This window comes from Oncorhynchus kisutch, linkage group LG12, assembly GCF_002021735.2.
Source record: "Oncorhynchus kisutch isolate 150728-3 linkage group LG12, Okis_V2, whole genome shotgun sequence".
Lineage (NCBI taxonomy): Eukaryota > Metazoa > Chordata > Actinopteri > Salmoniformes > Salmonidae > Oncorhynchus > Oncorhynchus kisutch.
The window spans coordinates 36,030,699-36,038,801 of NC_034185.2; the positions used below are offsets into that span (position 1 = coordinate 36,030,699).

General features: G+C 41.5%; 1 protein-coding gene across 2 annotated transcripts in view; it reads right to left on the bottom strand.

Annotated features, from left to right (window-relative positions):
• Positions 1-1,937, bottom strand: part of snap25a (synaptosome associated protein 25a) — a 42,464-nt gene extending 40,527 nt beyond the window's left edge. Inside the window, exon 1 of one of the 2 annotated variants that reach the window (XM_031837473.1) lies at positions 1,529-1,937. The gene's annotated coding sequence lies outside the window, so the exon portion shown is untranslated. The remainder of the gene's footprint in view (positions 1-1,528) is intronic. The other variant, XM_031837472.1, reaches the window with a different exon arrangement.
• Positions 1,938-8,103: the final 6,166 nt, after the last annotated feature.

The following is an 8,103-nucleotide window of genomic DNA, read 5'->3' on the forward strand; positions in this document are numbered from 1 at the left end:
CTCTTGATAAGTGCCTGAATTGGACCATTTTCCTGTCCTGCTAAGCATTCAAAATGTAATGAGTACTTTTGGGTTTCAGGGAAATGTATGGTGAAAAAAAATTACATTATTTTCATTAGGAATGTAGTGAAGTTAAAGTTAAAGTAGTCAAACATATATAACTAGTAAAGTAAAGTACAGATACCCCAAAAAACAATATATGTAGTACTTTCAAGTATTTTTACTTAAGTACTTTACACCACTGCAAATTAGTAACAAATATACGAATTGTAATTCATAACATATCATACGAAATGGAGTGTCTCGGATTTACATACAGAATAATATGAAATGCTCTGAGACCAGTCTGCAGCATGGCATGGTAGGGATATGGCCATTTTGACACAATAAACTATGGACAGATGTGCACAATAGTGGCACAGTCACGTTCTGACCATCGTTCGTATGTGTTTTCCTTGTTTTAGTGTTGGTCAGGACGTGAGCTGGGTGGGCATTCTATGTTGTGTGTCTGGTTTGTCTATTTCTATGTTTGGCCTGATATGGTTCTCAATCAGAGGCAGGTGTTAGTCATTGTCTCTGATTGGGAACCATATTTAGGTAGCCTGTTTTGTGTTGGGTTTTGTGGGTGATTGTTCCTGTCTCTGTGTTTTGCACCAGACAGGGCTGTTTTTGGTTTTCCACGTTTATTGTTTTGTAGTGTTCGTGTTAATCTGTTTTTATTAAACATTAATCAATATAACCACGCTGCGTTTTGGTCTGCCTCTACATCACCTAAAGAAAACCGTTACAGGCACATTCATGAAGTTCGACAGTCTCCACCTTCCATCAAGACACTTATGCATGGCGCAATTCACTATAGCCTAATGACAATGCCTAAATCAATCAAGGACCCCGTCTTTCACCCCCTAGGATGTGTTTCTCCCCAACTCTGTTAACTTTCTAGTACGTGTTCGTCTGTTTATTTTCCGAGAGAGGGAGAGATTACTGTTAATTTGATTGTTTATTTCACTGTTGTTTATTTTCTACTTCACTTGCTTTGGCAAAGTTAAATATATTTCCCATGCCAATAAAGCCCTTAAATTGAAATTGAGAGAGAGAGAGCGAGAACAGCGAAGATGTCGTTGTCCAAGGTTCTGAAACACAGAACGCCCACACCTTACACATTAGCACACAACATCCTTCATTTTCAACAATTGACTACGCGCGTAGATTTTACACGCACAGCACAGTGGTCATGTAATTTGAAAGGCGTGCCGCGTTTGCCTCTTTCTAATAACTATACACACAGCCTAGAACGGATAAATAGGCAATATTAAACACAAAGGCAACGAAAAAAAGTTTGTTAATCAAGTGCTGTTATCATACCGGATTTAACTAAAAACCCATCATTCGTTGTACTCAGTCGAACACGGCTTCACAATTCAAAACCTAATGCTTCATTCTGTAGTAAAAGTGTTTTATGGGGATGAAAACTAAAATAAAGCCTTTGCGATATAACAGAATAGAGAATTGTATACTTTTCTCCTACCTGTGCCCGTGGTCGGTGGCTTGCAGTCAGCAGGAGGAGCAGATGTCCGCAAATTTCAACAACTAACAGATATCAACCCCCGTTCTGTATGGACTGGATTGTCACAAAGGCAGTGCGCGTGGTTGACACCTCCTCAGTTCTTCTTCAATGAAAAGCAGCATCTCTGCAATCGTAAAAGATGGAGGATGCTTTTGACGTCAGCAGCTTTGAATCGATATCTGTCAAAAAGATCCACACTTCTGCAGGGTTGGAAATGGGAAGCTGCACGTGCACCGGTAACGGCTCAATGGAAATCTCCATGTATTTTTAGACAAACAAAAGCTTGTGAATGTGTTCACAGTGTCGAATCGTGGTGTCACATCTCAGCCGTGGAGTCTAGACATTTTCTCCATCAAAACCAGTATTGTTTAGTATTACTTTTGTGGCTTTATCGTGAGAAATAGATAACATAATAGATGCTTGGCAGGATGATGTTCTTGAGCATCCACTAAACATGAGATTTAGTCCTATTGAAACAAACTGCAGTCACACAATAACAGCACCATCTTTCGGATGCTCTGAAATATCATAGACTAGTGAATACAACCAGCTTTACGTTAATGGAAAGTCGTTAGGGACCATTCGAAAATTACTGGAAAGTGGGGGAGTCCAACTGGAGAGTTCATTTTTTTAAAGGCACCCCCCACCCCAATGTTATAAAAATATATTCACATGACCCTCCCCTTGTATTTAAAAAAAAGACAATACCCTCCCCCTTCATTGAATTAACTCAAAATAATTGATTATGACCACAGAAACAGTGACAAAGTATAAATGCATTTAATGAAATTCTAGTAATTTACATGACTAAAGACATTAGCAGAATGTCTTTTTTTATACCAGTTTTTCTGAGCTAATAGTCAGCAGGCCAGAACATAATATAAATGCAGCCCAATTCATTCACCTTCACTATTTCAAACAATATTTTTGATCTCATCCGTTTAATAAATAATCAATTCAATGACACATTTTTTTAAATGTAGATAAAATAACCAATGTCTCTGAGTGTTGTAGTCTTTGTCTTTTTCTCTGTGCATTGACTGGTTAAAAACAGTTAGCCTACCTTAAAGAAAATGTAGCTTTCGATAAGTCCCAAAAGAAAGGCAGATTTAGAAAATAGGAGTTTCAGGGAAAAATGGATAGATAGATTATCATTAATCTTACCACATTTCTCAAAATGTCTCTGATGCCAATGCCAGTGTGTCTTGTTTGCAACGAAACCGTTGCTGTTTGTAAAAAAAAAAGTAATCTGAGACGTCATATGATTCTAAGCAACGCAAGCTACTTTTACAAGTGACATTCCCCCACCCCAGACAGAGGCCCAACGCAGAAACATGTACGTTTTAACTGCTGGCTACTCTTCCATGGCTTAACCCATCAAGAGAAGGTCAAAAGTTCTTCCCTAAAAGCTGCCTGGGTTTAAACATCTCTTTTACAGAAGTGAATAGCTCAATTGATAGCGACAGAGATACACATTGTAGGCCTATTGGATTACTTCCCAAGCAAAGTAAAACATTTTACTTTTCGGCTAAAGAACTTCGTAATTCAGCCTGTGAATGTCATAGAGACGAACCAAATATATCCCCATATGCATTAGAGTCACGTCACATTGTGCAATTTGCAACTAGTTTCTAGCATAAAGCATCGCAGAGGAAAGCGTCGTTATGGATGGCTTTAAATAATCAGAATCTGTTTAAGGTTCTTCAAAATCTTAAGCTAACAAGGTGTGTATGGTTTTTTGCCATAAAAACAAAAACAAAATAAAAGTAAGCTATGGCAAACCCTCACATAGGCCTACCCCCAAATTCAAGCACTGGTTTTAACTTAACACACCAATACTTTCATGGACATAGAGGTATTTAAGGAGTGGTGATGCTTTAAGAGGAATTGGCCGAAAAAAAATCTATGGAAAGCTTATCATTTCATCTGCTGGAGCCTATTTCTTCCCGTCTAAGAAATAAAAGGCCTCCAGCAAAAATCCCTCTTGTTGTTAGTTAATTTGAGTTCAAATGAAGTCTGTTGAAATTAATTACTCAAATTAGCTTTATTTCAGCACCATGTGCTGTCCACCTTTCGATTGATTGTGCCGTGGGGGCAGCTTCACGTTTCAACACCACAAAGTAACGGAAGTTACTGTAATCTTGATTATTTTCAAGTCAATAAATGATCACCTCACAAACATCATGGGTAACAAAACATGTTGTTTTGTGGCCTTTGGAGTGGCAAATATCAAAGGTATGAGTGTGACCAATACGAGCCCAGAGCCGACAGCGGCAACCCATGTGGGTACTGTGGGATTGCCTTGTGTATAAAGAAAGTGCCAATACCAAGGCGCATGCAAGCAGATGGGGAAAGTTGGCTAGGATGTAATAAATTATATAGGAAAATTGCAAATTTAAACCAGGGAAAAAACTCACTAAACTCCCCTGTGCCCAATAAAAATCCACACAACCCTCCCCAAAGCAACAGAAAAAAAGTTACGCCCCCCCTTCCCTATATTGGACCCCAGCCCCCTTCCCCTCCAGTAATTTTCGAACTGCCCCAATACTTTCTCCAACAGCATTTCTTTTCAATCTATTTACATTTTAGTCTTTTTTTCTCAGACTCACCCTTGTACTGTAGTACATGTACCCAAGACAAAGATAATCACAGTCATGTATGAGGGTGTTATGAATATGCTCATAGAATAATGGATGATAATTACAGCTTTTAATTTCAGATCAATTCAAATAAATTCATTTTAGGAAATTAATAATTCATATTTCCTAATGAGGAGTGTGGACTTCTCAGGCAGCGTGGGAATGTTCTCCTTTTCTCTCTACCTCTGCTTGGCAGTCTAACAAATGTATCTTCTATTGCTCTGAAGCAAACCTGTCTCCTAAATTAATGATAATGATAACTCCGCATTTAAAATCCATTTGGAGAGGAGAGCCAGAGGCCGAAAGCAAGAGAGAGAAGGAGATAAATGGGGGGAGAGAGAGAGAGAGAGAGAGAGAATGAAAGAGAGTGATATGGGAAGAGAGAATGGGAGAGATATAGATAGATACTGTAGATGTGGGATAGAGAAAGAGAGAGATGAGAGAGAGATTGAGAAAGGAGTCTCTTGCTGGACATTTCATTCATAAAACCAACAGATAGTAACTGCATGTATTTAAATAGACATTCAATGCTCTGTATTTGTAATACAGTACAGAGTAGTTATGTGTCACATGTTGCCCTCTTTAGTTTTTCATATATTGGAGACCAGCCCTTTTTGTGTGTATTTATTATTTCATTTTGAGTTGGCAGTGATCCTTTATTTAACATATTTTGCATGCTTTATTCTAATTTGCATGACATTCTATGGTCTGCTGCCTCCCTTTGTCCTTTCTAATGGATTTATTGTAGACACATTCCCCTTGGCTGGTCTCATTGGAGACTGCAGTTGGCCCAGGTTTGCCACACTTGGGCTTTATCAACTAACAAGCTAACTGAGCTCCTTAACGGTTACCGACTCTTACATCTGATAACTCAAAGAATAATGCAATGGGCTGTTATGTAAAGGTGAAGTGAAGGGGAGACCTGCTGTTTGGAATGGTCCGACAGACAGCACATCACCCCAAAGGAGAGATAAGAGAACTATGGATGCATCCCAAAGTGCCCAATGGCCTCCCTAGGGGCGCAGCGGTCTAAGGCACTGCAACGCAGAGCTTGAGGTGTCACTACAGACCCTGGTTCGATCGCAGGCTGAGAACGGGAGACCCATGAGGCGCTGTACAATTGGCCCAGCGTCATCTGGGATAGGGGAGGGTTTGGCCGACCGGGATGTCCTTGTCCCATCGTGCTCTAGTGACTCCTTGTGGCGGGCTGGGCACCTGCAACCTGACCAGTTGTACAGTGGCTGCGGCTCGGTAGCCAGTTGACACATTGGTGCGGCTGGCTTCTGGGTTAAGCGAGCAGCGTGTCAAGAAGCAGTGTGGCTTGGCAGGGTCGTGTCTAATGACGCATGGCTCTCGACCTTCGTCTCTCCTGAGTCCGTACGGGAGTTGCAGTGATGGGACAAGACTGTAACTACCAATTGGGGAGAGAAATGGGTAAAAGTACAAAAAAATAAGTAGAATAGGGTGCCATTTAGTATGTATCCTGAGTGATGTTTTAGTGACTGTAGGGGACAACACACAGAGATTGACCTGATGACAGAGAGAATCTCTGAAAGGGTAGCTGAGGTGAGGAGAGAGAATGTAGGTTTCTTTCTGGTGAGTGAGGGAGAGAGGGGTGTTTTCCTCAAACTGGGTAGCACTGCAGAGCCTGCAGTGTGGCTGTGCCAGCCAGTGCCGCCTACCCCTCTGCTGCACGGAAACTGTTTTTCTTTCTTTCTCTCTCTCTCTCTGTCTCCAATTCTCTAATCTAGGCGCCCTTCTGTCCCAACCATTTTGTTTCTTTCAGTAAATTTTGGGCAAGAAACAACTAACCTGTAGCTAGCTGACTTCTGTGAATGGTGCTATGTCATGTCTGTTGCAGCTTATTGTATTGGTATTGGACGTTCTTTCGTTCACTATTTCATGAAGCATTATCATTTGTTTACCATATTTATCATCCATTAGGATAAAAGACACAGGAACTCAACTAATATGAGCGCATCAAAAGGATACAAGGGGCAGATGTACGCAGTCCCTCTATTCTCTATGACAATAATGGTATAGGCTAATGATTGTGTACAACAATAGACGATATGGTCAGAGGTGTGTGCTTCTTCTCTATGACATGGTGTATGTACATAGTGGTTTACAACAGGAGACAATAGGCAGAGTCGTGTGTTTCTTCTTTCTCATATGAACTGTTTCTGGGGGAAAAAAGGAAAAGGAAACCAAACCAAATATGGTTGCAGGTGACAGCAGAGAGGATACCCTGTTGCCATAGCTACGTGCCAGCTAATTTCATGTTCATTCTATGGAGATAAAACATGTTCATGCATGTAGTGGTGTTAATAGTATAACACACAGGCACGCACACAAGTAGGTGCACATGCACACACACATAAACAAGCACGTGCATGCACAAACACATACACAGTACAGCCTCCCACATACACACTGGACCTGCAGAGACTATTACACCATCAGTAATGACAGAGTTGATTGGCTGACCAGAACACTGACCTCCATAACCCAGCAACCTGGACACAGATTATGAAGCATCCTTCGAGGAGCACTGCACTGTAAAAGCGCACGCACACACACACACGCGGGGATCCACTGGCACACTGACTGCCCTCTCCCCACCACCCTTTCACAAGCATTCTCTGTAAACATCCTAATACTCATCATACATGCTGCAAGAGGATCTCAGCTGCTGCAATGTTTTATCCCGTGATGCAAATGCTCAAGCAAACACACACACACAAACACACACACACACAAATATGCACAGACACACAGTATACACACAGATGCTCAGAGACTAAGAATATACACATTTGTGTTCAGTTGGCAATAATGTGCCACTTCCTGTGAGTTAGCCAGGAGGAGGGACCTTCTGTTATGGTCCAGTACTCCGAGGTATAAGAGCATTCAGCTCCACTCTGCCATCCTGCACTGCACAGCTGTCCACGCACAAGACTGGCATCAGTGAACCTTGTAACCCTACTGGGCCCTGTTGAATAGCTTGCTAAGGCCGGGCCTATTATTATTATAATGCATTATATCGTACTGACAAGTAAAGATCACCCAAATAGGTAATAGCAAATGTGAATAGACGAGATTCAATGTCGGTAAACATCTAATTGATTTGGTTTTGTCAACCCTTCATACAGAGACCGTGTTTATATCTGTAATTTCTTATATTTCTCACTGCATTTCTCTCTTTCTTGTCTCTCTAACTCCGCCTCTCTCTGTCTCTCCCTAACCCTCTCTTTAAATCTCTCACACACTCGCTCAGTCTCTGTCACTCTATAAAAACTAAAACTCCTTCGGTATCGGTGTCCCGTCCACGGGACAGTTGAGCTAACGTAGGCTAATGTGATTAGCATGAGGTGGTAAGTAACAAGAACATTTCCCATGACATAGACATATCTGATATTGGCAGAAAGCTAAAGGCGAAATTTTTTAAAAAGGAGCTGATCCTTTAGAGGTTTTATCACAGCACAGAGCGGAGGACAGGGGACTATCCTCTAGTATTAGCCCTATAACCATAGCCAATAGATTTCTATTGGTAGAACACTCTCCCCCCTCTTCCTCCTCCCAGAGTCAACCTGCCGTCCTCTCCCCTCCCCTTCTCTCCGTCCCATTACACTGATCAACAGACATGAAAATCACCACTGGGCTTTCTCTCCCTCTATTGCATTCATTCATTCAGCTTATCCTTCTTGCTCCCCCTCTCTGTAACCGACATCCCTATCTCATCCTCTCCTTTTCTCTCGCATGCTAGCAGAGACCCATAGACTTCCAGTCACTGCGCTACGGCTAGTTAGCATTGGCTCGCGAAACTACCTCTAACTTCCTTCATACTGAACACAGAGCCATAGAAATTGTATCCACAAGTTCATCTGACTCTAGGGA